The following is a 27,180-nucleotide window of genomic DNA, read 5'->3' on the forward strand; positions in this document are numbered from 1 at the left end:
ACAGCTACCTGCAGCCCTGGGAGGGACAGGGCTGGGGAGAGCTGTCAGCTCCTGAAGTTCTGCTGTGTGTTTACAGGAGGAGCCAGCAGCCTTCCCTGTGGAGAAGGATGAAGAGGTGAAGGAGGAGTTGGAACGTGTTAGTGACAAAGAGCTACCCCAAGGGGAAGCCGTCACCATGTACAACATCTGCATCAGCCCTTTGGTGCCAGAGCTCTTCCAGGACCCCCGAGCAGACATCCAGGTGGGATCCAGCATCCGCAGCAATGTGGGCACAGATGCGACATCAGAGGCAGCTGGAGACCTGCAGAGTGTGCCTCCTGTCCTGGCCGGTCCCACGGACACCGAGCTGGCAGCTCCTCCCCTGGCTGGAGCTGATGAGGAAGAGCAGCACCGCGCACCTCTCGCTTCCGTGGAACAAGAGCAGAAGGAGGCACCGGCACCACCTTCCCCTGGCTTTGGCAAGCAGGAGGCAGAAGCAGAGGCCCAGAGAAAGTCATCTGTTCTGCTCAGCCCCACTGCCTACGAGCTCTTTATGCAGGAAACAGCCAGGCGCTTTGTGATGGAAGTTGGGCGCAAAGCGATGTCTGCCATGCAGGAAACAGATGAGCAGCCTCAGGAGCAGGAGGATGTGGCCCAAAGCCATGTGGATGTGTCAAAGACACCAGTGATGCCACTAACACTTGAGGACATGGAGACTCCTATGGCTATAGAGCCTCGAGGAGAGCCCAGCTCAGCCCCTTTCGCCCCAGCAGCAGATGAGGCTGGAGAAGACACGGTGTCTCCCGTGTCTGGAGACCATCAACAGGAGGCCAGCAGAGCCGTTGTCTCCCCAGCACAACATGAGGAGGAAGTTCTGGCTTCAATGACAATGATCTCTGGGGCAGAGTCTGGGATACCTCACCTTGCGCCTGGAGCCCATGATGAAGGAGAAGCAGCAGCTTCACCTTTGACTCAGGGCTCTCAGCCCCAGGTGAGTGACACCCATCTGGCTGGCACTGGGGATCCCAAGGTGCTGGAGGCAGCTCCAGATCCCAAAACGCATGTGCCAGGGACATTGCTGGTGCTCCCTGTGCCATCCCGCTGAACATTCCCTCCCTCCCCTGCCTGTGCTCTTGCTCTCCCATCTGGCACCCCTCCTCTGGAGCAAAGGCACTGAAGGAGAGCAGCCCGGGAGGGACCTCCCCAGTCAGCAGCCACCAGCAGCAGCCACAGGGCCCAGGTGACAGGCCAATGCACCACCCAGCCCTGGTGCTGGTCACAGGGCAGCAGGGGAGAAAGCAGCCCACGGCACAGCACCCACACAGCTACCTGCAGCCCTGGGAGGGACAGGGCTGGGGAGAGCTGTCAGCTCCTGAAGTTCTGCTGTGTGTTTACAGGAGGAGCCAGCAGCCTTCCCTGAGGAGAAGGATGAGGAGGTGAAGGAGGAGTTGGAATGTGTTAGTGACAAAGAGCTACCCCAAGGGGAAGCCGTCACCATGTACAACATCTGCGTCAGCCCTTTGGTGCCAGAGCTCTTCCAGGACCCCCGAGCGGACATCCAGGTGGGATCCAGCATCCGCAGCAATGTGGGCACAGATGCGACATCAGAGGCAGCTGGAGACCTGCAGAGCGTGCCTCCTGTCCTGGCCGGTCCCACGGACACCGAGCTGGCAGCTCCTCCCCTGGCTGGAGCTGATGAGGAAGAGCAGCACCGCGCACCTCTCGCTTCCGTGGAACAAGAGCAGAAGGAGGCACCGGCACCACCTTCCCCTGGCTTTGGCGAGCAAGAGGCAGAAGCAGAGGCCCAGAGAAAGTCATTTGCTCTGCTCAGCCCCACTGCCTACGAGCTCTTTATGCAGGAAACAGCCAGGCGCTTTGTGAGGGACATTGTGTGCAAAGCTATGTCTGCCATGCAGGAAACAGATGAGCAGCCTCAGGAGCAGGAGGATGTGGCCCAAAGCCATGTGGATGTGTCAAAGACACCAGTGATGCCACTAACACTTGAGGACATGGAGACTCCTATGGCTATAGAGCCTCGAGGAGAGCCCAGCTCAGCCCCTTTCGCCCCGGCAGCAGATGAGGCTGGAGAAGACACGGTGTCTCCCATGTCTGGAGACCATCAACAGGAGGCCAGCAGAGCCGTTGTCTCCCCAGCACAACATGAGGAGGAAGTTCTGGCTTCAATGACAATGATCCCTGGGGCAGTGTCTGGGATACCTCACCTTGCGCCTGGAGCCCATGATGAAGGTGAAGCAGCAGCTTCACCTTTGACTCAGGGCTCTCAGCCCCAGGTGAGTGACACCCACGTGGCCGGCACTGGGGATCCCAAGGTGCTGGAGGCAGCCGCGGATCCCAAAATGCATGTGCCAGGGACATTGCTGGTGCTCCCTGGGCCATCCCGCTGACATTCCCTCCCTCCCCTGCCTGTGCTCTTGCTCTCCCATCTGGCACCCCTCCTCTGGAACAAAGGCACTGAAGGAGAGCAGCCCGGGAGAGACGTCCCCAGTCAGCAGCCACCAGCAGCAGCCCCAGGGCCCAGGTGACGGGCCAATGCACCACCCAGCCCTGGTGCTGGTCACAGGGCAGCAGGGGAGAAAGCAGCCCACGGCACAGCACCCACACAGCTACCTGCAGCCCTGGGAGGGACAGGGCTGGGGAGAGCTGTCAGCTCCTGAAGTTCTGCTGTGTGTTTACAGGAGGAGCCAGCAGCCTTCCCTGAGGAGAAGGATGAGGAGGTGAAGGAGGAGTTGGAATGTGTTAGTGACAAAGAGCTACCCCAAGGGGAAGCCGTCACCATGTACAACATCTGCGTCAGCCCTTTGGTGCCAGAGCTCTTCCAGGACCCCCAAGCGGACATCCAGGTGGGATCCAGCATCCGCAGCAATGTGGGCACAGATGCGACATCAGAGGCAGCTGGAGACCTGCAGAGCGTGCCTCCTGTCCTGGCCGGTCCCACGGACACCGAGCTGGCAGCTCCTCCCCTGGCTGGAGCTGATGAGGAAGAGCAGCACCGCGCACCTCTCGCTTCCGTGGAACAAGAGCAGAAGGAGGCACCGGCACCACCTTCCCCTGGCTTTGGCGAGCAAGAGGCAGAAGCAGAGGCCCAGAGAAAGTCATTTGCTCTGCTCAGCCCCACTGCCTACGAGCTCTTTATGCAGGAAACAGCCAGGCGCTTTGTGAGGGACATTGTGTGCAAAGCTATGTCTGCCATGCAGGAAACAGATGAGCAGCCTCAGGGGCAGGAGGATGTGGCCCAAAGCCATGTGGATGTGTCAAAGACACCAGTGATGCCACTAACACTTGAGGACATGGAGACTCCTATTGGCTATAGAGCCTCGAGGAGAGCCCAGCTCAGCCCCTTTCGCCCCAGCAGCAGATGAGGCTGGAGAAGACACGGTGTCTCCCGTGTCTGGAGACCATCAACAGGAGGCCAGCAGAGCCGTTGTCTCCCCAGCACAACATGAGGAGGAAGTTCTGGCTTCAATGACAATGATCCCTGGGGCAGAGTCTGGGATACCTCACCTTGCGCCTGGAGCCCATGATGAAGGTGAAGCAGCAGCTTCACCTTTGACTCAGAGCTCTCAGCCCCAGGTGAGTGACACCCACGTGGCCGGCACTGGGGATCCCAAGGTGCTGGAGGCAGCCGCGGATCCCAAAATGCATGTGCCAGGGACATTGCTGGTGCTCCCTGGGCCATCCCGCTGACATTCCCTCCCTCCCCTGCCTGTGCTCTTGCTCTCCCATCTGGCACCCCTCCTCTGGAGCAAAGGCACTGAAGGAGAGCAGCCCGGGAGGGACCTCCCCAGTCAGCAGCCACCAACAGCAGCCCCAGAGCCCAGGTGACGGGCCAATGCACCACCCAGCCCTGGTGCTGGTCACAGGGCAGCAGGGGAGAAAGCAGCCCACGGCACAGCACCCACACAGCTACCTGCAGCCCTGGGAGGGACAGGGCTGGGGAGAGCTGTCAGCTCCTGAAGTTCTGCTGTGTGTTTACAGGAGGAGCCAGCAGCCTTCCCTGAGGAGAAGGATGAGGAGGTGAAGGAGGAGTTGGAATGTGTTAGTGACAAAGAGCTACCCCAAGGGGAAGCCGTCACCATGTACAACATCTGCGTCAGCCCTTTGGTGCTAGAGCTCTTCCAGGACCCCCGAGCGGACATCCAGGTGGGATCCAGCATCCGCAGCAATGTGGGCACAGATGCGACATCAGAGGCAGCTGGAGACCTGCAGAGCGTGCCTCCTGTCCTGGCCGGTCCCACGGACACCGAGCTGGCAGCTCCTCCCCTGCCTGGAGCTGATGAGGAAGAGCAGCACCGCGCACCTCTCGCTTCCGTGGAACAACAGCAGAAGGAGGCACCGGCACCACCTTCCCCTGGCTTTGGCGAGCAGGAGGCAGAAGCAGAGGCCCGGAGAAAGTCATTTGCTCTGCTCAGCCCCACTGCCTACGAGCTCTTTATGCAGGAAACAGCCAGGCGCTTTGTGAGGGACATTGTGTGCAAAGCTATGTCTGCCATGCAGGAAACAGATGAGCAGCCTCAGGAGCAGGAGGATGTGGGCCAAAGCCATGTGGATGTGTCAAAGACACCAGTGATGCCACTAACACTTGAGGACATGGAGACTCCTATGGCTATAGAGCCTCGAGGAGAGCCCAGCTCAGCCCCTTTCGCCCCAGCAGCAGATGAGGCTGGAGAAGACACGGTGTCTCCCGTGTCTGGAGACCATCAACAGGAGGCCAGCAGAGCCGTTGTCTCCCCAGCACAACATGAGGAGGAAGTTCTGGCTTCAATGACAATGATCCCTGGGGCAGAGTCTGGGATACCTCACCTTGCGCCTGGAGCCCATGATGAAGGAGAAGCAGCAGCTTCACCTTTGACTCAGGGCTCTCAGCCCCAGGTGAGTGACACCCACGTGGCCGGCACTGGGGATCCCAAGGTGCTGGAGGCAGCCGCGGATCCCAAAATGCATGTGCCAGGGACATTGCTGGTGCTCCCTGGGCCATCGTGCTGACATTCCCTCCCTCCCCTGCCTGTGCTCTTGCTCTCCCATCTGGCACCCCTCCTCTGGAGCAAAGGCACTGAAGGAGAGCAGCCCGGGAGGGACCTCCCCAGTCAGCAGCCACCAGCAGCAGCCCCAGGGCCCAGGTGACGGGCCAATGCACCACCCAGCCCTGGTGCTGGTCACAGGGCAGCAGGGGAGAAAGCAGCCCACGGCACAGCACCCACACAGCTACCTGCAGCCCTGGGAGGGACAGGGCTGGGGAGAGCTGTCAGCTCCTGAAGTTCTGCTGTGTGTTTACAGGAGGAGCCAGCAGCCTTCCCTGAGGAGAAGGATGAGGAGGTGAAGGAGGAGTTGGAATGTGTTAGTGACAAAGAGCTACCCCAAGGGGAAGCCGTCACCATGTACAACATCTGCGTCAGCCCTTTGGTGCCAGAGCTCTTCCAGGACCCCCGAGCAGACATCCAGGTGGGATCCAGCATCCGCAGCAATGTGGGCACAGATGCGACATCAGAGGCAGCTGGAGACCTGCAGAGCGTGCCTCCTGTCCTGGCCGGTCCCACGGACACCGAGCTGGCAGCTCCTCCCCTGCCTGGAGCTGATGAGGAAGAGCAGCACCGCGCACCTCTCGCTTCCGTGGAACAAGAGCAGAAGGAGGCACCGGCACCACCTTCCCCTGGCTTTGGCGAGCAGGAGGCAGAAGCAGAGGCCCAGAGAAAGTCATTTGCTCTGCTCAGCCCCACTGCCTACGAGCTCTTTATGCAGGAAACAGCCAGGCGCTTTGTGAGGGACATTGTGTGCAAAGCTATGTCTGCCATGCAGGAAACAGATGAGCAGCCTCAGGAGCAGGAGGATGTGGGCCAAAGCCATGTGGATGTGTCAAAGACACCAGTGATGCCACTAACACTTGAGGACATGGAGACTCCTATGGCTATAGAGCCTCGAGGAGAGCCCAGCTCAGCCCCTTTCGCCCCGGCAGCAGATGAGGCTGGAGAAGACACGGTGTCTCCCGTGTCTGGAGACCATCAACAGGAGGCCAGCAGAGCCGTTGTCTCCCCAGCACAACATGAGGAGGAAGTTCTGGCTTCAATGACAATGATCCCTGGGGCAGAGTCTGGGATACCTCACCTTGCGCCTGGAGCCCATGATGAAGGTGAAGCAGCAGCTTCACCTTTGACTCAGGGCTCTCAGCCCCAGGTGAGTGACACCCACGTGGCCGGCACTGGGGATCCCAAGGTGCTGGAGGCAGCCGCGGATCCCAAAATGCATGTGCCAGGGACATTGCTGGTGCTCCCTGGGCCATCCCGCTGACATTCCCTCCCTCCCCTGCCTGTGCTCTTGCTCTCCCATCTGGCACCCCTCCTCTGGAGCAAAGGCACTGAAGGACAGCAGCCCGGGAGAGACCTCCCCAGTCAGCAGCCACCAGCAGCAGCCCCAGGGCCCAGGTGACAGGCCAATGCACCACCCAGCCCTGGTGCTGGTCACAGGGCAGCAGGGGAGAAAGCAGCCCACGGCACAGCACCCACACAGCTACCTGCAGCCCTGGGAGGGACAGGGCTGGGGAGAGCTGTCAGCTCCTGAAGTTCTGCTGTGTGTTTACAGGAGGAGCCAGCAGCCTTCCCTGAGGAGAAGGATGAGGAGGTGAAGGAGGAGTTGGAATGTGTTAGTGACAAAGAGCTACCCCAAGGGGAAGCCGTCACCATGTACAACATCTGCGTCAGCCCTTTGGTGCCAGAGCTCTTCCAGGACCCCCGAGCGGACATCCAGGTGGGATCCAGCATCCGCAGCAATGTAGGCACAGATGCGACATCAGAGGCAGCTGGAGACCTGCAGAGCGTGCCTCCTGTCCTGGCCGGTCCCACAGACACCGAGCTGGCAGCTCCTCCCCTGGCTGGAGCTGATGAGGAAGAGCAGCACCGCGCACCTCTCGCTTCCGTGGAACAAGAGCAGAAGGAGGCACCGGCACCACCTTCCCCTGGCTTTGGCGAGCAAGAGGCAGAAGCAGAGGCCCAGAGAAAGTCATTTGTTCTGCTCAGCCCCACTGCCTACGAGCTCTTTATGCAGGAAACAGCCAGGCGCTTTGTGAGGGACATTGTGTGCAAAGCTATGTCTGCCATGCAGGAAACAGATGAGCAGCCTCAGGGGCAGGAGGATGTGGCCCAAAGCCATGTGGATGTGTCAAAGACACCAGTGATGCCACTAACACTTGAGGACATGGAGACTCCTATGGCTATAGAGCCTCGAGGAGAGCCCAGCTCAGCCCCTTTCGCCCCAGCAGCAGATGAGGCTGGAGAAGACACGGTGTCTCCCGTGTCTGGAGACCAACAGGAAGCCAGAAGAGCCCTTATATCTCTGGCAGAAGACAAGCAGGAAGAAGCAGCTGCCTTGACAGAGATCCCTGGGGCAGAGGGTGAGAAACCCCACCTTGCCGCAGGAACAGATGAACAGACAACATCTGTGGCACAAGAGCAGAAGGAGGCACTGGCATCAGCCTCCCCTGGCTTTGACGAGCAGGAGGCAGAAGCAGAGGCACAGAGAAAGCCGTTTACCCTGCTCAGCCCTACTGCCTCTGAGCTGATACAACCGGAAACAGCCAGGAGCTTTGTGAGAGGCGTCCTGCGCAAGCCTGTGGCTGTCATCCACGAAACGGACGAGCAGCCCCTGGAGCAGCAGGACATTGATGAAAACCATGTGGGTGCACCAATGGCAGCAACGAGGCCTGCAGCAGTTGAGGACACGGAGTCTTCCGCGGCTGCAGAGCTTCAGGCAGAGCCCAGCACAGCCCCTCTTGTCCCAGCAGCAGGTGAGGCTGGAGAAGACATGGTGTCCACCGTGTCTAGAGAACATCAAGAAGAGCCTGTAAAGGCAGATATCTGTCCAGCTGCTGAGGAAGGGAAGCATCACGCACCTCTCGCTGCCGTGGCAAAAGAGAAGCCACCGGCACGAGCTTCCCATGCCTTTAGCAAGCAGAAGGAAGAAGAGGAATCCCAGAGTACGATACTTTCTCTGCTCAGCCCCATAGCCTCTGATTTGGTTCCACAGGAAGTAGCCAGCAGGGATACCTTCCACTAGAGCAGCTTGCTCCAAGCCCCTGTGTCCAACCTGGCCTTGAACACTACCACGGATGGGGCAGCCACAGCTTCTCTGGGCACCCTGTGCCAGCCCCTCAGCACGCTTACAGGGAAGCGCTTCTGCCTAATGTCTTCATGTGAATCTCCCTCAAAAGCCCCTCTGTGTGGATTCAGCTGAGATAACACCCGAGGTCCCTCCATAAACACCAGCTTTAATGGAACAAATATTCTGTAAATGGTCACCCTCTCCCAGTTAGACTCCACCTGAGCTCTGCGGCTTCATGAGAAATCGAGGTGGGCCTTGTGTTACTCAGCAGCTTTCAAAAAAGAGAGAGAGAGAGAAAGGGGGGTAGGGGGGGTGGCAGAGAAACGGAAGAGATCACCAGTCTGCCAATGGGGGTATTTGGTGTGGAGAGAGTGCCCCAGGGGCTCGCACGTGCCCTTGTTTATTGGCCCCGGTTCCTGCACTTCTGGAAGCTTCTCTCGCCCAGTTCCAGGAGTGACTGACACAGCAGTCAGTCAAGAGAAGCTGCTCCAGGCCCCTCCCCATGACTTCCCTTTCTGCCTTTGGGGACCTTCTGTCGATGCATTCTGTCTCTGCCTTCACAGCCACAGAGCCCGAGCAAGGAAATAGCCGGGCACATGAGGGCAGGGAGGGAAGCGAAGGCCATGCGCGAGCTCACGCTACAGCTTCCCAGACACAGTCTTCAGAGCTGGTTTCCAGCAAGATCAAGTTGTTCTCCGCTTGCTCCAGTTGCACTGCGGAGCTCCGCGTGCCAGCCCCACACAGGGTGGCCGGGAGTGCAAGGTGGTTTCCCAACCCCAAACACAAACCAAGAGCTGTGTGCGCATTCCTGCACAAGTACAGCTGCAGCTTCAGGCCCACCTCCCTGTCCTTCCTCTGCTGCAGCCCTGGGGACACGAGGCCACGGCTCAGGGCAGCTGCAAGACCCCTGCACCCAGTTGGTCGTAAGCTGTAGGATGGGGCCGGGGGGGATTGAGTGGGGTCACCCATCTGCTGCCCATTTACAGTTCTGCTTCTGGAAACACTGCCAGCTTGACAGCAAAGTGGTTCTGGGTGGGGACAACAGGTTTAGGAAGAAGCCCCCTGCTTTTAATTGTCTTCTTCCTCCTTTTTTTGTTTGGTTTTTTTTTTGGTGTGGTGTTTTTGTTGTTGTTGTTGCTTTTTCTATTTCCCAGCTTCCTGGGTTAACAGCCTCCTTCTTTCCTCAATGAGCTACAATGGATTTTTGGGGCCCCTGCACAGCCCGGGCCTGGAGCAAGCAGTCCTGCTTCCTCTCAGCTTCCCTTACATCTTTTAGCCTATTGACAGCATCCTGCAGCTCAGCCCCTGCTGCATGAGGACCTGCACCAGGCAGCACTGAGTGCAGCCCTGCCCATTGCGCACCCTCGCCTCAGGAGAGCAGTGCAGGCACTCTCTACACTCCGAGCTCTGCACTGCAGCCTCCCCTCTCATCGGCTCTGTCTGGGTGCCTACGTTGGCCACCGCCGGGGCAGCCAGAGCAGAGCTCCCAGGCCGGGCCCTGGTCATGCGGCCAGCGCTCACCACCCCCCTCACCATCCCGCTCGCCTGCCCGCGCAAACTGCCTCGGCCCGCCCCCTTCCCCCTCCTCTTTGCCTCGCTTCCGGTCGCTCGCGCTCCCTGGGGCGGGTTTTTACCCAGTCAGGGCTGGTGCCGCCCCTCCTGGCTCCGCCCCCTGTGAGTCCCTGCTCGCCTCCGCCGAGCTGCCGGCTCCGGCGCAAGTCCTGTCCGGGACGTGAGGCTCGCTCAGTGGCTTTCGCCGCTCTGAGTTGAGGCTCCTGAGCGCTGAGCTTCCCCCCGCTCCGGTGCTGAGGGCGTCCTCTCTCGAGGTACTCGCCTCAGCAATTCAGCTACTCACCTCAGCAATTGTCAGGGTTGTGCTTCAGGTTAGGATTGCTTCATTCTCCTGTTATTGAAACCTAACTTTTGCTGTATGCACCTCAAAGGAGGATGCCTCAGGCTGTTACAGAACCTCACTCTTTAGTCTGCTTTCACAATGACAGCAAAAGCTGCTGCTTTTTTCCGCACTGGATGTTCGCTATCTCATATCTGTGCGTTAGGGACGGGTGTTCGATCAGAGAGCGAGACAGAAGCAGAAGCCTCAGAAGTTGACGTTTCTCCAAGCTCTTCACCAGCGCCTCAAGTTCCAAAGCAAGGAGAAGACTATGGCAAAGGTGTCGTTTTCTAACTCAGGGATAAAGTTGTGGTTGGAATTGTATTGTGGAACATCTGCAACAGGATGCCTATTGCTCGAAAGGTCAGTACAGGACTAGTGTGCTGAACAGGGAGGCTTGCTTAGGTCAGGGATTTTCATGTGGACAAATCAATCTACCAGTTGAAAATTAGGATGAATAAATGCAGATGCTGTGTCTGGAACGGCGCTGTGCAACATCCAATGGTAGCCCTGCCTCAGGTGAATTATGGGAGATGTCCTTTTGCTTTTCAGCATGTTTGTTCAAAAGTCTTACAAAAGCCACCTTGAGTCAGGTTTATGTTTCAAGCCTTGCCTTTGCAGGGCTGAAATTTCAGGCCTGTAGTAAGTACAGGCAAGAATCACAATGGGCTGAGCATCAGCATGAAAAGTCCTATATTTCTGCTGCTTTTTCTGATGTACAAGTGTCTAAAACAGCCTTAAACTGTCATCCTAGATACCCTGCCATAAAACGTCAGGTTAGGAGCAGCCTTGAGTAGGTGCTTAGGAGTAGGTCTCCATCCCCCATAGTCTGTCTCCATCCTCCAAGGTAAGATCAGCTATACTTAGGTCACTTGTTAACATCTGGAGAATTTCAGTAGTTTGAGAGAGATTCCATACCATCTCCAGGTGATCTGTCCCAAAATGAACTATTCTTAGTGGTGGAAGTTTCCATTGGTACCTAATCAGAAGCCTTCAGGATGCACTTTAAACCTATTACTACTTCCATCCCCATGAAAGAGATCCTTTCCTTCCTTCTTGTAGCAGCCATTCCTCTAAATCAGAGGGCCAAGTGTGTACCTTGCCCTCTTCATCTCATCATCTAAAAGGTAGGTTTGCAAGTTTAAGCCACCTATATGGGCTCCTCTAAGTCATGCAAAGAGCCAAGCTGGCTCATCCTCTCAGAGCTGAGGTGAATCACTTGTTGAAGGTACTTGTTCTTCGGATCTGTAAAGGGAAACCCAGGCATCGGAAAGAAATCCTACAGGGGTAGTGAGATTGTTTCAACTCCAGCCTCTAGGCAGATAATAATGTGTTTAAGACTCCCATATAAATTTGGCTGTAGTAAGTACTGTTGTGTTGTGGGCTGCCTAAGTTATCATCAGCAGAGCTTCAGAGATCTAAGGAATTCATTGTGTTGATGGGTGACAGGTACAGCCTTGCAGCACTGGTACTTTAATGTATGTACAGGTTTTACTGTGTTCTTCCTTCCATCAGATCATCAAAGATGGGGAGGAGCACGATGATCTCACTGAAGTAGCAAAGCTTTTCAACATCCACGAAGACTAAACTCTGGAAAAGAAACACCACAATAGGTGTGAGGAGGGCAGCGGGGGCCACTGTCTGTGTGCACCCCTTCCCCTTCAGACTCCTTCCTCTGAGTACATGAGAATATTGCCAGTCAGCTACAGTTCTGATCTTTGCAGCAATAAAGTCAGACTGTTCTAAGTTAAATAACTTTGTCCTCTAGCTGTGCATTGCTGGCTTTGAAAGGGGAGTATGCTGCACGCTGTTGCCAGGTTTTCCCTCATGTCAGTAGTGGAGAAGCCTGCGGAGCAACCTCTTTCCTTGCAGCACTTCCCAGCTGCTGAGCTTGCAGTCCTGCTGGCTCTTGGCAGCGTGTGCTGCCCATGCAGGAAAAGCGCATCCCGATGGGATGAAACAGTGTGTGATGGAGTGGCTCCCACGTCAGCTGGCTTTTGAAGCCTGCTGCGTGCTGCAGCCCAGTGACCAGAATGAGAGGGATGCAGAAGGGATGTGAGAATAAGGAGCGAGGCTTGGAGCTACTAAGGCCGGAGATAAGGAACTAAATTATGGGAGCAATGGAGGAGGTGCACTTGCACGTGTTTGGAAAGCACAGGCTGAACTGGGTGGGGAGAGCCACTCACGGGAGGTGCTGCACCCAGAGGTATAATGATGTCAGGAGCATGTTATCAGCACTCCAGCCCCCATGTAGGAACTTGGGATCTGTTATCTCGGAGCTGTTGGCTGTGCATGCCAATCCAGCAGGTGCTGTGGCAGGTCGCGTTCGACCTGCCAGCCCCTACCCTGCCCCTGCTCCCGCTCCCGCCAGCACTGGGCTGTGGGAGATGTGGGCTTGGGGCCCAAAAGAGCGTGACAACACAGGAGCAGACACTCCGTCTGCCACCGTTGGTGACAATGGCACCCCAGCCACCACTTCAGTCAGAGAGAGCTGTCAGCAGGTGCTGTGGGCTGCTACCTGTGATGGGGAGCCAGGGACCCCGCTAGGAGCCAGCAGCACGGCCGGACCCAGCACACAGCAGGGCTGCAGGGGCACAAACAAGAACAGACACTGTCCGTGCAGCCAACAGCAGCAAGGCCCCAGGCACTCAGCACACACTGAGGAGCGGTGGGCAAGCGGCAGAGCACCTGCCAGCAATGCTGGCAGCGGGCAGCAAGGGCAGCCTCAACAGCAAGTTGCTGGGGCTGCACCAGACGGTGTTTCTCCTGCGTCTGCCCCCGCTGCCCCACATCAAGATTTCAGAGCAGCCAAAGAGGAGCTGCCTGGCCGGAGCTCCTGAGAAGCACTGGGCACCTCTCCCTCCTATTGCACCGGCATGAGGTTCCCATCGATGCAGGCAGGAATATCTCTCCCCCGCCCCGCGCTCTCCCTCTGCCCTGTCCCTTCCTCTCTCCCCCTCTCTCCCTCGTTCTCTCTTTCATTAATGCATTCTCCACTTTCCATTATTTATTAACTTCCTTCCTTTGTTTTATTTAGAAAAAACAAATAACAGTGGTTACGTGGAGCTCAGCCCCTCCTGCCCCAGCGCTTTGGGCCAGGCTAAAACTTCCCTGACCTTCTCTCACCTCCTTCTCTTCCTCAGCTGAGGCAGAGGCTCTGCCCCACGGCTGCAACCCCCCCCCGACACCCCTCACTGCCCCCAGCACATCCCACCTCCCCATTAGTGCTTACTCTGCACGGCCACCCAGTGCATGGCACAGGAGACATGCCCAAAATGAAGCCCCCAAGCTGCAGTGATGCCTCGGAGGTCGAGGGACTCCATGTCTGGTCCCAGCTCCAGCACAGCCAGAGGGTTTCCTCAGGCAGAGCCAGCGGGGTGGGGGAGTGATGCTCAGACTCGTGGTGAGCAGATGCTCTGCTGCAGGTCTCACAAACCCTCATCCATCCCTTGCCGTGGTCCCCCAAAAGAGCTGACAAGAAACGTGGAGAGGGGCTTTGGACAAGGGCCTGTAGGGACAGGACAAGGGGAATGGCTTGAACCTGCCAGAGGGGAGACTGAGATGAGCTCTGAGGCAGAAGCTCTTCCCTGTGAGGGTGCTGAGGTGCTGGCACAGGGTGCCCAGAGAAGCTGTGGCTGCCCCATCCCTGGCAGTGTTCAAGGCCAGGTTGGACACAGGGGCTTGGAGCAAGCTGCTCCAGTGGAAGGTGTCACTGCCCATGGCAAGGGCTGGAACTGGAGGAGCTTTAAGGTCCCTTCCAGTCCAAACCAGGCTGGGATTCTGTGCTTTCTCATGCCACGGGTGCTCATTTGACCTCAGGGCAGGGCAGTGATCGGGGACATCACCTGTAATCTCTATTGCTGCAAGAACTGGAATAGGCACCTCTCCTGGAAGCAGGTGGGTTATTCTCCTTGCTTTGGCCTCGTCAATCAAGCTCAGCATTTCCTTCCGTGGGGGCTGCTCCCAGGGCTTCCCTGACCAATAGGGAGAGCCTTGGGATCTGCTCACCGGGAGCTGCGGCTCCCCGCTGCCGTGTGGGCAGGGATCAGGCAGCTCTGCTTTCCCACTTGCAGCAGCATCAGAGGACGCAGGGGCAAGAGCCGGGAGCTGCCACTGGGAAGGCTCCGGGAAGCGTCCCCAGGCAGAGGAGCGGGAGAGGAGGCGGCAGGGGAGGAGAGGAGCAGTCGTCAGGAAAACAGGCTGGGATTACCCCCAGCGCTGCATCAGGAGCACCGGACCTCCTCTCCCGGTACAGCCTGAGCTGTTCTCACAGCGGGCACTCCTGAAGGGCTGTTGGGAAAGCAGGGCAGTTCTGAGCCATGTTTCCCTGGCAGATGCTGACGTGTCATCCCACGGAGCTGCTGGGGGCCGGCTGGGTGCTCCTTGCAGGTAAGCAGTCCGCAGGCTGGGCTGGGTGCTGATGCTGTCTGCGTCCAGATCCTTGCCTGGTGCAAGCCCACAGAGAGCCTGAGGCTTCAGCAGAGCTTTGCAGATGAGCAGGGGGATGTGCGGTCAATAGGAGGCTTTTTAGAGGGGGCAAATGCTTCACCTGAAAGGGAAGGATGTCTGCTTCACTGTGCAAAGACAGAGAAGGCAGAAGCAGCCCAAGAACCAAGTACAGTGCCAAGGCTAGAAGCCTGCTGCAGATTTATGCTGGGGCTGATGTATGTAATAACACAACATTTATTGCAGTTTTACTTATGTGAGAAGCCTCAGTGTGGGCCTTATATATGCAGTGGCTGCCTTGAAGTGCACAGGCACAAAGAGTTTTCAGGGTGAGCATCTAAAAGAGAAAAGAAGCCTGTTAGAATGTACGTAGATTTCCGATGCTGTGGTGTTAGTGAGCTCCAAGTGCCTATCGGATGAGCTTCGGATATTGCAGTTGTGAAAGCTGCCTGCCATGAAGTGTTTCCTCTTCCCTTCTGCTGGTGGTGCCGCATGTTCTGTATGAAGAGTGTTTTCCTAGAGCGAGGGGACCTTTAGCCATGAGGCTGTTTCTTCCTCTCAGGCTGGGTAACAGCGGGTAGCGGCAGGAGCCGTCTCTCGATGCTGTGGGGATGAGAGATGGAAGGCATCAGGTGAGCTGGATTCACTGGTTCCTTTCCCACCTGCAGAGCTGCCGGGAGCAGCAGCAGGACGCAGGGGCCGCTCTCGGGCTGTCTGCACGGGCAGCAAACACTCGTGAGCATCCACTGATGAGGCGGAAACGGGGGCACCGGGAAGCAAACAGGGTGTGTGGGGAGCCAGGGCGCCGTGCCCCAGCGGCCCAGCGTCCCAGCGCTGCTGGAGCCTGTGTCCCGGCGGGAAGGCTGGCTGCGGGGCTGGGGCTGGGATGGGCTGATGCTGGTCCCTGTCTCTGTGAGCCTCGGAGCTGATGCTCCCGTGGAGCAGTTACACAGGAGAGGAGGAGCTTTAGGAGAAATCCTGGCACTCCAACAGAGCAGCCCCCCAGGAGCACCAGGAACATTGCTAGCAAGTAGCTGGACCGCTGCTTGTGCAGATAAACACCTTCCCTTCTGCTTCCTCTGCTTGGGGCTGGCTCCTTGCTTTAAACCCTTTACATTCACCCTTTAAAACATGCATGTTTTTAAGACTCCGCTTCCCAAACCAGAGCTTTAGTTGTGATTCTGCCTGGCTTTTCTAGAAAGCTCTGGTTTTTTGGTTTGTTTTTGTTTTTTTTTTTTTTTTTTTTTTTTGGGGGGGGGTGGACAAGAAACGAAGAGGGGGACACTATGACTTACTCCTCCTGAAGTCCCCAAGTGCCTCTTAGAGCCCAAGTCACGACAAGCCCAGAAATCACCCTGTGATGTGTGGGAGGCAGCTCTTCTGGAAGTGGATGGACACCTTCAGCCTCAAAGAGGCTGGGGATTGGGAATGAACCATGGAAACTAGGCCAGAATTAGAAAATTTGTTTTTGGCATGGACTGGGAGGGAACTCCACCTAAAACACACACAAAAGTGGAGTAGAACAAGCTTGCAGTGCTGCAAGCAGAGAGCTCCAAGCATCCTGGGCTGTGTTTCGGCATCTGTATGTGCTCCAGCTGGAATGTCTCCCTGCCTGGAAGTGTGATGGGAGATGGCTTTGTGAGAGGCTGTGACCAAGTAGTCCAGGTACCACGTGTGTGTCCGTGGCATCCGGGTACCAAAGCCTCTCCTCAGCCATGCTAACCTGCTCCATCTCCCCGGCTCATCTTCTCTTCTCCCGCACTCCAGGGCTGCTGGTGCCTTTGCAACAGGCTGCAGAAGTCTTGGAACCCTTCCAGAGTAAAGTTGCTGCTGTGGGATCACCAGTGCTGCTTCCTGGGCTGGGTAACATCACACAGGTCTACTCCATGCAGTGGGAATACCTCAATGGCACCAGCTCCCACACCATCCTGCAGTACTACAGGGGGTCCCACAGCCCAGCCATCCACGTGCCCTACGCAGGACGAGCTGTTTTCCATCCATCCAATGGATCCCTCCTGCTAGAGGGTGTCCAGGAAAGTGACAGTGGCATCTACAAAGTGACTGTCAAAATGGGAGACAGGGAGAGCCTGAAAATGCTGCTGGAAGTCCTCAGTAAGTGGTGAGCATGGGAGGAAAGAACAGGGTAATGGGTGCAAGCAGGGCAGGGGCGTTACCTAGAATCATAGAATAGTTAGGGTTGGAAAGGACCTTCAGATCATCAAGTTCCAACCCCCCTGCCATGGGCAGGGACACCCCACACTAAACCATGCCACCCAAGGCCTCATCCAACCTGGCCTTGAACACCGCCAGGGATGGAGCATTCACAACCTCCCTGGGCAACCCATTCCAGTGCCTCATCACCCTCTCAGTAAAGAATTTCCTCCTTATATCCAATCTAAACTTCCCCTGTTTAAGTTTGAACCTGTTACCCCTTGTCCTGTCACTACAGTCCCTGATGAACAGTCCATTCCCAGCATCTTTGTAGGCTGCTCTGAGGTTTCCATGCAGCCTTCTCTTCTCCAGGCTGAACAGCCCCAGCTTTCTCAGCCTGTCTCCATACGGGAGGTGCTCCAGTCCCCTGATCATCCTCGTGGCCTCCTCTGGACTTGTTCCAACAGTTCCATGTCCTTTTTATGTTGAGGACACCAGAACTGCACACAATACTCCGAGTGAGGTCTCACGAGAGCAGAGTAGAGGGGCAGGATCACCTCCTTCGACCTGCTGGTCACGCTGCTCTTGATGCAGCCCAGGATATGGTTGCTTTCTGGGCTGCGAGCAAACACTGCAGCCGGCTCATGTTCATTTTCTCATCAACTAGCACCCCCAAGTCCTTCTCTGCAGGGCTGCTCTGAATCTCTTCTCTGCCCAACCTGTGGCTGTGCCTGGGATTGCTGCGACCCAGGTGTAAGACCTTGCACTTGGCATGGTTAAACTTCATAAGGTTGGCATCAGCCCACCTCACAAGCATTTCAAGGTCCCTCTGGATGGCATCCCTTCCCTCCGGTGTATCAACTGAACCACACAGCTTGGTGTCATCGGCAAACTTGCTGAGGGCGCACTCAATCCCACTGTCCATGTCGCTGACAAAGATGTTGAACAAGACCGGTCCCAACACCCATCCCTGAGGGACACCACTCGTTACTGGTCTCCAGCCGGACACCAAGCCATTGACCACAACTCTTTGCGTGCGGCCATCCAGCCAGTTCTTTATCCACCGAGTGGTCCACCCATCAAATTGATGTCTCTCCAATTTAGAGACAAGGATGTCGTGTGGGACAGTGTCGAACGCTTTGCACAAGTCCAGGTAGATGACATCAACTGCTCTACCCCCGTCCATCAGTTCCATAGCCCCATCATAGAAGGCCACCAAATTGGTCAGGCAGGATTTCCCTTTAGTGAAGCCATGCTGGCTGTCACCAAGCACCTTGTTGTTTTTCATGTGCCTTAGCATGCCTTCCAGGAGAATCTGCTCCAAGATTTTGCCAGGCATGGAGGTGAGACTGACTGGTCTGTAATTCCCCGGGTCATCCATTTTCCCCTTCTTGAAAATGGGAGTTATATTTCCCTTCTTCCAGTCGTCGGGAACTTCACCTGACTGCCATGATTTTTCAAATACGATGGCCAGTGTCTTAGCAACTTCATTCGCCAGCTCCTTCAGGACCCGCAGATGGATTTCGTCAGGTCCCATGGCCTTGTGTACGTTTAGGTTTTTAAGATGGTCTCGAACCAGATCCTGTCCTACAGTGGGCCTAGGGTCTTCATTCTCACAGTCCATGCGTCTGCCTTCCAAGACTTGGGTGGTGCGGTCAGAGACTTTGCCAGTGAAGACCGAGGCAAAGAAATCATTAAGAACTTCAGCCTTCTCCAAATCCAGGGTAGCCAGTTCTCCCGATATCTTCCGGAGGGGGCCTATGTTGCCCCTAGTCTGTCTTTCATTCGCTATGTACTATAGAATCCCTTCCTGTTATCCTTCAAATCCCTAGCCAAGTTCAATTCTAACTGTGCCTTAGCTTTCCTAACCTGGTCCCTAGCTTCCCGGACAACATCCCTGTATTCTTCCCAGGCCGCCTGTCCCTGCTTCCACCTTCTATAAGCCTCTTTTTTCCTTTGAATTTTCCTGAGCACTCTTTATCCATCCAAGGAGGTCTCCTGGCCTTCCTGCTGCACTTCCTTCTAGTTGGGACGTAACACTCCTGAGCTTGTAGCAGGTGATCCTTGAATAACAACCAACAGTCTTGGGCCCCCCTGCCCTTTAGGGCTGTATCCCATGGAACCTTACTAAGCAGGCTCCTGAAGAGGCCAAAGTCTGCTCTCTTGAAGTCCAGGGCAGTGAGCTTGCTGCATGCTCTTCTCACTGTCCCGAGGATCTCAAATTCGACTATCTCGTGGTCACTGCAACCAAGGCTGCCCTGGAGCGTCACATTTCCAACCAGCCCTTCGCTGTTGGTGAGCACGAGGTCAAGCATGGCACCTCTCCTTGTCGGCTCCTCTACTACTTGCAGAAGGAAGTTGTCTTCCACACAATCAAGGAACCTCCTGGATTGCTTGTGCCGGGCCGTACCTTCATTCCAACAGATGTCAGGGTGGTTAAAGTCCCCCATGAGAACAAGGGCCTGTGAGCGTGAGGCTGTTCCTATCTGCCTATAGAGGACTTCATCCACAGATTCCTCTTGATCAGGCGGTCCGTAACAGATCCCCACAGTGACGTCCCCCATCATCAATGGTCTGGTTCTGGGATTCTATGATTCTAATGAAGAAATTATGCAACACTTGCCACAATACCACGCCCTGGGGGACACCAGTAGTGAGCGGTCTTGTTGACAGACAAGAGATTAAGAGACATTAGGAAAGCTGAGAGAGAGCTGAGCTGCTGGCTCCAAGTCCAGGTTGTGCAGGGACCACAAGCGTCTCCCCTAGCACAAACAGAAAGGAAAGAGGACATTATTCCAGGGGGTTGGTGACTTGGTGCCAGAAAAAAACACAGTAAGAGGAGGAAGCGAACAAATACCAGCAAGGGGTTTCCTCCAGACCGCAATGTCCCCACCCAGAACCACTTCACAGCTCGGCAGGGGGCTAACGAGGCAAAAGGCACCACAAGGGAGCAACAACCCCTTTCAGCACCAATCAAGAGCATAACTGTGAGTACAGCCAAGAAAGAGTGGTGGGGGATAGCAGGAGGAGATTCTGCTTTGAAAGATAGAGGCACTGCCACAGGTTGCCCAAAGAAGTGGTAAATTGAGACAAGCAAGTACAAAATGAAATATAATCCTTTGTAAATAAGTAAATTCAGTTCCAAGTAATGTTAAGCTTGGTGGATCCCTTGCATGTGTGTGTGTGTGTGTTGAGGACAGGGCTTGGTCCGTGGGGCGCGTAGCTGCATCGAGAGATGCTGTTCCTTGTATTTTTGTTGTCAGGGCCGCGTTGAAGTTTTTGTATAATATACGATCGCTATGTTTCATAAGAAAGAGCCTCGGGCTGTGGCTCCTGTGGAGCCACAGGGGTGGGTACAGGAACCGTGGAGCGCATTGTGGGATAAGATAGAAACTTAAAGCAGCAGATTTACATTCTGAGTTAGAAAGGGTTAAAGCAGAAGTGCTGTTGCAGAGGCAGGCATTTGTAGCTGCTGCAGAGCAAGGTGTGTGACTTGGAAAAAACCCCAAAACCAAAAAAACTACCAAAAAACCAACCCCCCAAAAAAGTGGGGAGCAATAAAAAAGGCACAAAGGCAGTGGGGCCATGAGTCCATGCCCTTGTGTCTGATCCTGATTGGGACCCAAAGACATCGAATGAAGCAATGTATGCAGATACATTTTTCACGTTAAGAAACCACCCGGAGTGGCAGAGAGACTGCGGGATTAATGTAGCTCCTCTGGATCCCTTAATTTTAGCTTTGGAAAAGGACAGGGGAAAACAGGGATCTCAAGTGGATAGATGTTGCTCAGCCTGTAATATTGGAGAAAGATGTTTAAAATTAAGATAAAAGAGTAATCAGGAAGATAGGGTGGAGGCTTATGTATCACCGGGACCTCCATGAGGAGCATCCCCTGCCGCAAATCCTTCTGATGCTAATGAGGAGGAAGGGGTTGGTGTTGCTGACAACAGAGCTGAAGGACCTGAAAATGTTACCCGAATTGCTGCACGCATTCCTAGTAAAACAGGACCAGTAACTGAGGCACCTTTAAGACAGGCAATGGGACCAGAGGGTCAGATAAGAATGAAGGTGAATTTTTCAATGGGAGCTTTAGATGCTTGGAAGTTAGCTGTGAAAGACTATCGAGATGATCCAATAGGAGTGGCAAAAAGGTTTCAGTGGATTGTTCAAAGCCAAGATCCTGACTGGAGAGATATAGATGTAATGCTGGATGCATTAACTGAAACGGAAAAACAGCTGGTGTTAAAAACTGCCCGCACTGATGTGAATGCTCAGACTACTGCAGGAGCATTAGCAGTCAGAGTGGAAGACCATATTCTCACCACAAAACCAGACTGGGATTATGACGAGCCTACGGATTATGTCGCTCTGAAAATATATCAAAATTGGATAAAATTTGGACTGGAAAATGCAATTCCAAAACCAGTAAATTGATCAGCCCTATTTGTCATAAAACAAGGGCAAGCCAAAACACCAACTGAGTTTTTGGACAGGTTGAGAGAAGCAATGCGAAAGTTCACTATATTAGATCCCTCCTCAGAGGATAGGAAGCACCAGATAGCCAATTGATTTTCAGGGCAATCATCAGAAGATATTAGAAAGAAGCTTCAGAAGTTTAAAGAACCAGTAATCGTGATACAGAAAAGTTGATAGAAGAAGCATAGAGAGTGTCTAGAAATCGGGAACAGGTGGAGAAGAAAAAGTTGGGTTGTTCCATAGCCACAGCTACGGTGGCAGCTTTGGGACAAGTAGAAACTGGTAGAGGGTCTAATATGAGAGTAGGAGGCAGAGGCAGAAGAAGAATGTCAGGCAGGGGTGGAGGAGTAAATTCTGTTCCTGTGGGACCAGGTCAGTGTGTGTACTGTAGGGGATTTGGACATTGGAAACATGATTGCCCTAAAAGGAATCCGCAGGTGGCTTCAACAGCTGAATAAGAACTAGGCTGACGGGGACCTGGGGAATCTACCCCAGAGGATTTACTGGTTAAATTAAAGCTAGGGACCAGAGGAAAGGAGGTGGAAATTTTAGTGGATACAGGAGCAAACTATTCGGTGCTAAATCAGAGTCTGACTCCATTGGGAAAAGCATTTGTTACAGTTGTGGGAGCTACTGGGCGCCAAGAAAAAGTGTTCTTTCTGAAACCTTTAGAGTACCAATTGGGAAAACAAATAGGAATGCATATTTTTTCAGACTTGCCAAATTCTCCAAAATCTTTCCTAGGGCAAGATTTACTAGAACATTTGGAAGTGACTATAATGTTTAAGGAAGGAGAAATGGAATTAAGAGTTAAGGATGAACAATTAATTGAAGTCCTGAGTTTATCTTTAATTCAACAGAAAAGCAAAAGAGAGGACCTCCCTGAAATAGAAGAAGTCTTTAATCAGGTGTATCCAGGAGAATGGGCATCTGAAGTTCCAGGTGAGGTGAAAAATGCTTTGCCTGTTAAAGTACAAATAAAAAGGGGTGGCCTGCCCAGTTCAGATAAAACAATATCCCTTAAGATTAGAGGATCAGAAGGGAATCAAAGAAATCATTGATAAATTTTTAGAATATGGATTGTTAATTGAATGTGAATCAGAATATAACACCCCTGTCTTACCAGTAAAGAAACCTGATGGAAAAAGTTATAGGTTAGTTCAAGATTAAGGGCAATCAACAAAATTGTGGAGGATATTCATCCAGTAGCAGCTAATCCGTATACCTTATTAACCAAATTGAACAATAACCAAAAATGGTTTACCATCATGGACTTAAAGGGCGCATCTTTCTGTCTGTCCTTAGCCAAAGCAAGCCAGAATTTGTTTGCTTTTGAATGGGAAAACCCCAATATGGGAAGAAAAACCCAGTTAACTTGGACAGTGTTACCTCAAGGATTCAAAAATAGCCCGATGATATTTGGAAATCCATTAGCTCAAGAACTAGAATCATGAAATACGCCCACTCAGGCAGGAACTTTGCTACCATATGTTGATGATTTGCTAATTGCTACTGAAACTAAAGAAAGAGGTACCACACTGAACCAGACACCAGTTCATCATAGAATCCCAGCCTGGTTTGGGTGGGAAGGGACCTTAAAGCTCCTGCAGTTTCAAGCCCCTGCCATGGGCAGGGACACCTTCCACTAGAGCAGCTTGCTCCAAGCCCCTGTGTCCAACCTGGCCTTGAACACTGCCAGGGATGGGGCAGCCACAGCTTCTCTGGGCACCCTGTGCCAGCGCCTCAGCACCCTCACAGAAAGGATTTAATGCTAATATTTAATGAATACCCAGTTCCACCTCGTGAGACACTTTTCCAACACTTCTGCCTGAATTTTTTTGCCTCTTACAATAACCTGACACATGCTGGATTTCCTCTGGAGACCCATTTCATGGTTGAAACCCCCATGACACAAGCTCTTTCCACAAGCCTTAAGCACGGAGACATTACCCCCAAAGGCAATACACAGCCTGTGCATGTCCCCAGTGTTAATGCTGAGAGACAAACACACATGGGAGAACTTCCCAGCCAGCTGAAGGCCTTCACTTCTGCTCTCCAGATGGTCTCCTTTAGTCTGGGGATTACTCCTGGTAGGGAGAACACACAGATTACTGTGTGGGTGCTGGCGATGTCTTTAGGTTTGTTTTCTGTTAATCAATATGTATATTGCTACTGAAGCACCTATGTTAACCTGCACACCTCTGGGTTAGAGACCCAGTGTCATGACCCAAACACCAGTGTGCTTGGTCACCAAAACCCAGGAGATGAGCAAAAACCCCAAACCCCATCAAAACACATGAGACTTTGGCCAACTGTAGGCAGGAAGGCTCTTCCCATGCAGCCTGCACATGTTAAAACTTCCCAGGGATGCCCAAGGAATGGGAAAGACTCATTCGCTTGGTACTCCGACTATTTTTGGCTCCATTTGGGATCAGCTGCTTCTGGGAGTTTTATTTTCTGTGCAAGCTGCAGAGGCATGTGAAGGAATGCGGGAGCTCAGTACATAGCCGACCACTGCCAGAGGGAATCAGGATGACGGGGCAGAAGGAGCTGAGGCTTTCTGCTGTCTGCCCTGGCCACGGTACAGAGAGGAGGGTTTGCCTGGGGACTTCTGGCACTCACCCAAGCTCTGCTTCCCCAGCTGGCACAGCAGGATGATGAAGCCGGGGGCAGAGACGATGCTGAACATCAGCGTGACCACAACCAACCTCTGCACGTAGCATAGGGGAGGGATGAGACCTGCAAGGTGAGACCTCAAGAGCAGGGGGGAAACCCCATGCTGGGGACAACCCCCACACCCAGATCAGCTATCCCAGGAAACAGCAAAACACTGGAAAACTCCAGGGATGAGCCCTGGGTCTTCCTGGCTTGGGAAAACCCATGATAGACAGTTGTACCCTGCAAGGGGGACATGTGACAACAGGACAACCACCGGCCCAGCCAAGGCTAACCTATGACCACCAGGTTCAGAGCTGCCTCCTTCCACATTATGGGCTTGCTGAGGCTGCAGGAGTAGGAGCCGCAGTCCAACTTCTCTCCATTCCGTATCTGCAGTTCAGTGAGGTTTCCAGAGAGCAGGAAGTGCTTTTCAGGGGGAAGGAGACATCCATCCTTCTTCCAGGATATGGAAGCCACCATTCCCACCACACAGACCAGCTCGATGGGTAAACCTGCCAGGTTCAAATTGCACTGAAGCTCAGGCTGGGGCATGGGCTCCGAAAAGCATGGTAGCACTCCTGGGAGCATGAGTTGCTCCTTGCTTTGGACCTGAAAACTGGCCAACATGCAGGAACCCCAAGCCCCTTGGGAATGAGCAGGTCCAATTTACACTTCTGGACGTTTTGGAGGGAGAGAAGATACTGCAGGAGCAGGAAAACATCCACCAAGTTCAAGCAGAAATTAGATGTTCCCATCCCTGCCACCCCACTGCCCCTAGGATGGATACTACCAATGCTTGGGGATGAGGCACAGCACCCTGGGCGTACAGATACCGACCTAAAAGAGACGCCAGTTGGGATTATGCCTGGAAGGAGTGACAGGAACTTTCCAGACACTGCCGGTCACTGGGTGTCCCAAGAGGAGAGGGCTTTTCCCACGCAGCAGTGACAGGGGAAAGTATAGGAGGGGGCAAAGAAGTCATGAAGTTCTGCCAAAAAGCAGCAATGTGGGACACTGCTGCTCCCTGCAGTTAAACTGGTCCAGCCCCATATGGGCTGGAGCACAGAGAAGCAAGCCTGGCATGCTGGAGACCCCTGCCCTTGCAGAAGGAGGACTGGCTCCATCCCTCAGCTCACCCCTAAGTACCTGCTCTTAACTACATCTGGACTTCCACTTGATAGCAACACCATGCGCCTGAGCTCCTTCGTCCCTGAATGTCCTACATGAGGTATGCTCCTGTGGTGATGCAGAGCTCTAGGAAAGGGCAGTTCAAAACAGGGTTAGCTCTTGTTTCTGTTTAGTTTTCAAGGAAATTCAGAGACAGAGAATGGCAATGCTGCTTTGAAGGAAGAGTCTGCAAAGTCTGGAGCTACGGGGGGGGAGCTGGTGACCAGCAATAGGACACAAGGAAATGGGACGAGGCTGTGTTAGGGCAAGTTTAGACTGGGTAAGAGGAAAAAGTTCTATACTGGGAGGGACGTAAGTCCCTGGAACATGCTGCCCAGGGAAGTCATGGCACCAAGCCTGTCTGAAGTCAAGACGCATCTGGATGATGCTCTTAGTCATATGGTTTAGTGTTAGGTAGTTCTGCGAGGAGCAGGGAGTTGGACTCAGTGATCCTTATGGGTCCCTTCCAACTCAAGATACTACATGATACTATGACTATTCTGGTTTCCATCTTGTGGAGCTGGAGGTGTTCAAGGCCAGGTTGGACAGGGATTAGAGCAACCTGCTCTGGTGGAAGGTGTCTCTGCCCCCCTGCCGTGGCAGGGGTTTAGAACTGGATGAGCTTTAATGGCCCTTCAACCCAAACCACTCCGTGATTCTATGAGCTGTCTGCTGCACGGACTGGTGAATCTCTGTGAAAACCATCCTCTCAACACCTTTGGCTTACTGATAACTGCAAGGAGGGTTGTCCTGTCTTTATCATGCATCAGATCAACCATTGCTTATAGATGCCACTGTCTCCCTCTTGTACCCTCTGCAAAAGAATTGAGCTGTTCTTTGGATAGATGATCACTCTGCCTTGGTAAACTGCTGGAGACTGCTCATCTGCATAGTGCTGCAGGATGATTTCAGATGTGGTGTTTCTTATATATTCCCACTCAGTGATGCTCATGTTCTTGATATCCGGCGCATGCATCAGTACATCGGATCCTTCAGCTGCAAGTCTCCTTTCTGTGATTCTCCCCACTGCTGAGGACCCCTGCCAAACCACCAACAGGTCTGGAAACAGGAGGGATGCCAGAGCGGGTTAGTTTTGAAGCAAAGCCAATGAGCAATTTCATCTCCTTGTACACCCTATTTTATCTTACTTATTCTTGCCACAAGTTTTCAACTGACTTCCTGACACCTGTTAAACCACATGCCTGATTCCTTTCCTCCTTTGGCAAGATAAAACTGTTGGTTTGTGTAATAAAACCACTTCTTAGCTGGTTAAGATGACGTCTTGCCCTTTGGGATGAAAATGATGGAAATCTGGACTTTCTAGGGCTTTAAGCACATCAGCAGATGCTATCTCAGAGTGACCTCCCCCCTGGGTCTCAGCACCTGAAAAGAAGAGCATTGCTTGGAAAACAAACTCTGAGATGCACTTTGCTGGGATTCTGTAGTCCTGGCTGCTAAATAAGTCTGCTGACAGTCTTGGTGTGTGAGAGCTGACCTGTCTGAACACTGCTAGAACCAGCAGGCATAGTCAGCCTGTGTGTCCCACCCCCCTCCTCGAGAAGAGGTTAAACCCTGCAAAGCTGCTGCTCCCACTTAGCTACATGCCCAGTGACCTTATGCATCAGGGCCAGGCTGCAAGTGCAACCCTGAAATGCGCTGTACAAAACCCAGGCATGAGAACCCTGTTGTAGCCCCACTGGCAGAAAAGGACTTACCAAGAGGAAAGTCACATCTAATATTTCCAGCCCCTAAATCTGACAGAACCGTCACCTTGGAGATATTTTTAGCATGTTAAAAAAGGCTGTGCTGGTTCCTGAAGAGTAAACAAGCTAAAAGAGCAGAAACCAAAAGGAAAACTAGTCTAAGCAAAGAGGGAAGATGACGGAGAGGAGGTGAAGAAGCTCAAGGCAAGGTCTGAGAGCAGAGAAGAGACTCACAGGGAGCAATCCTTAAGGATGAAGTGGATGAAAGCTGCTTTAAGAGGTGGTGGTACCCAGGTACGGCACTGGAGGAAGGAGGCACTCACCAGGATGGCTCCCCAAAGGAGAAACCTTCACCAGCACTGCCACAGCCTGGATGGAGCAGGGAGGGAAGGAAAGCACAGGAATGCTGCAAGGATGAGCTCTCCAAGTTGGTGCATGGCCAGTGCAAGCCCCACACAAGTCCCTTTTCATACTCACAGCACATGATGTCCACCAGCAGGCAGGGTAACATGGTGAAGCCCTGAAAGCTCCTTCAGACCAGCATAAGGGATGAACGCTCTCTGCACTGAGGGGCTCTTGCTGTGGCTGCTCCAGACACA

Source organism: Psittacula echo, assembly GCF_963264785.1.
Source record: "Psittacula echo genome assembly, chromosome: 8".
NCBI classification, from domain to species: Eukaryota; Metazoa; Chordata; class Aves; order Psittaciformes; family Psittacidae; genus Psittacula; species Psittacula echo.